Here is a 3663-nt window from a genome sequence, read left to right on the forward strand (position 1 = left end):
GAACACATGATTTAGCTTCAAATCCATGCGAACCACATGATTTTCCTTCAAATTAATGTGAAGTAGAAGGCTTTTTCTCAAAGCCATGCGACACAAATGATTTAGCTTCAAATGCTTGCGATACAATTGATATAGCTTCAAATGCAGGCGAAACAAACGAGTTAGCTTCAAATCCAAGCGAAGCACGTGATTTACCTTCAAATTAATGCGAAGTAGAAGGCTTATCCTCAAAGCCATGCGACACAAATGATTTAGCTTCAAATGCTTGCGATACAATTGATATAGCTTCAAATGCAGGCGAAACAAACGAGTTAGCTTCAAATCCAAGCGAAGCACGTGATTTACCTTCAAATTAATGCGAAGTAGAAGGCTTATCCTCAAAGCCATGCGACACAAATGATTTAGCTTCAAATACTTGCGATACAATTGATATAGCTTCAAATGCATGCGAAACAAACGAGTTAGCTTCACATCCATGCGAAACACATCATTTAGCTGTAAATCAATGCTATGTAGAAGGTTTAGCTTCAAATCCAAGCGAAACACATGATTTTCCTTCAAATTAATGCGAAGTAGAAGGCTTATTCTCAAAGCCATGCGACACAAATGATTTAGCTTCAAATACTTGCGATATAATTGATATAGCATCAAATGCAGGCGAAACAAACGAGTTAGCTTCAAATCTGTGCGAAACACATGATTTAGCTTCAAATCAATGCGAACTAGGAGGCTTACCTTCAAAGCCATGCGACACAAATGGTTTAGCTTCAAATACTTCCGATACAATTGATATAGCTTCAAATGCATGCGAAACGAACGAGTTAGCTTCAAATCCAAGCGTAACACGTGATTTAGCTTCAAATCAATGAGAAGTAGGAGGCTTAGCTTCAAATCCAATCGAATCACAAGATTTAGCTTCAAATCAATGAGAAGTAGAAAGCTTAGCTTCAAATCCATGCGAATCAAATGATTTAGCTTCAAATACTTGTGATATACATGATATAGCACCAAATGCAGGCGAAACAAACGAGTTTTCTTCAAATCCATGCGAAACACACGATTTAACTGCAAATCAATGCGATGTAGAAGGTTTAGCGTCAAATCCATGCGACACAAAAGAATTAGCTTCAAATGCTTGCGAAATAGATGGTACAGATTCAAATAAAGTCGAAACAAACGAGATATCTTCAAATCCATGCAAAACACATGATTTTGCTTCAAATCAATGCGAAGTAGAAGGCTTAGCTTCAAATCCATGCGAATAAAATGATTTGCTTCGCATACGTGTGATATACATGATATAGCTTCAAATGCATGCGAAATAAACGAGTTAGCTTCAAATCTGTGCGAAACACATGATTTAGCTTCAAATCCATGCGAACCACATGATTTAGTTTCAAATCAATGTGAAGTAGAAGGCTTAGCTTCAAATCCATGCGAAACACATGATTTAGTTTCAAATCAATGCGAAGCAGAAGGCTTAGCTTCAAATCCGTGCGACACAAATGATTTAGATTCAAATACTTGCAATAGAAGTGATATAGCTTCAATGCAGGCGAAACAAACGAGTTAGCTTCAAAGCCATGCGACACAAATGATTTAGCTTCAAATACATGCGATATAACTGATATAGCTTCAAATGCAGGCGAAATAAACGAGTTAGCTTCAAATCTGTGCGAAACACATGATTTAGCTTCAAATCCATGCGAACCACATGATTTAGTTTCAAATCAATGTGAAGTAGAAGGCTTAGCTTCAAATCCATGCGAAACACATGATTTAGTTTCAAATCAATGCGAAGCAGAAGGCTTAGCTTCAAATCCATGCGAAACAATTGATTTAGTTTTACATACTTGCGGTATAAATGATATAGCTTCAAATGCAGGCGAAACAAACGAGTTAGCTTCAAATCCAAGCGAAGCACGTGATTTACCTTCAAATTAATGCGAAGTAGAAGGCTTATCCTCAAAGCCATGCGACACAAATGATTTAGCTTCAAATACTTGCGATACAATTGATATAGCTACAAATGCATGCGAAACAAACGACTTAGCTTCAAATCCAAGCGAAACACATGATTTAGTTCCAAATCAATGCGAAGTAGAAGGTTTAGCTTCAAATCCAAGCGAAACACATGATTTTCCTTCAAATTAATGCGAAGTAGAAGGCTTTTTCTCAAAGCCATGCGACACAAATGATTTAGCTTCAAATGCTTGCGATACAATTGATATAGCTTCAAATGCAGGCGAAACAAACGAGTTAGCTTCAAATCCAAGCGAAGCACGTGATTTACCTTCAAATTAATGCGAAGTAGAAGGCTTATCCTCAAAGCCATGCGACACAAATGATTTAGCTTCAAATACTTGCGATACAATTGATATAGCTTCAAATGCATGCGAAACAAACGAGTTAGCTTCAAATCTAAGCGAAACACATGATTTAGTTCCAAATCAATGCGAAGTAGAAGGTTTAGCTTCAAATCCAAGCGAAACACATGATTTTCCTTCAAATTAATGCGAAGTAGAAGGCTTATTCTCAAAGCCATGCGACACAAATGATTTAGCTTCAAATACTTGCGATATAATTGATATAGCATCAAATGCAGGCGAAACAAACGAGTTAGCTTCAAATCTGTGCGAAACACATGATTTAGCTTCAAATCAATGCGAACTAGGAGGCTTACCTTCAAAGCCATGCGACACAAATGGTTTAGCTTCAAATACTTCCGATACAATTGATATAGCTTCAAATGCATGCGAAACGAACGAGTTAGCTTCAAATCCAAGCGTAACACGTGATTTAGCTTCAAATCAATGAGAAGTAGGAGGCTTAGCTTCAAATCCAATCGAATCACAAGATTTAGCTTCAAATCAATGAGAAGTAGAAAGCTTAGCTTCAAATCCATGCGAATCAAATGATTTAGCTTCAAATACTTGTGATATACATGATATAGCACCAAATGCAGGCGAAACAAACGAGTTTTCTTCAAATCCATGCGAAACACACGATTTAACTGCAAATCAATGCGATGTAGAAGGTTTAGCGTCAAATCCATGCGACACAAAAGAATTAGCTTCAAATGCTTGCGAAATAGATGGTACAGATTCAAATAAAGTCGAAACAAACGAGATATCTTCAAATCCATGCAAAACACATGATTTTGCTTCAAATCAATGCGAAGTAGAAGGCTTAGCTTCAAATCCATGCGAATAAAATGATTTAGCTTCGCATACGTGTGATATACATGATAGAGCTTCAAATGCATGCGAAATAAACGAGTTAGCTTCAAATCTGTGCGAAACACATGATTTAGCTTCAAATCCATGCGAACCACATGATTTAGTTTCAAATCAATGTGAAGTAGAAGGCTTAGCTTCAAATCCATGCGAAACACATGATTTAGTTTCAAATCAATGTGAAGTAGAAGGCTTAGCTTCAAATCCGTGCGAAACACATGATTTAGGTTCAAATCAATGCGAAGTAGATGGCTTAACTTCAAATCCATGCGAAACAAATGATTTAGCTTCAAATACTTGCGACGTAAATGATATAGCTTCAAATGCAGCGAAACAAACCAGGTAGTTACAATTCCATGCGAAACACACGATTTAGCTTAAAAGTCATACGAAACAAATGATTTAACTTCAAATACTTGCGATATAA

Source organism: Megalopta genalis, unplaced genomic scaffold (genome assembly GCF_051020955.1).
Source record: "Megalopta genalis isolate 19385.01 unplaced genomic scaffold, iyMegGena1_principal scaffold0078, whole genome shotgun sequence".
Taxonomy (NCBI): domain Eukaryota; kingdom Metazoa; phylum Arthropoda; class Insecta; order Hymenoptera; family Halictidae; genus Megalopta; species Megalopta genalis.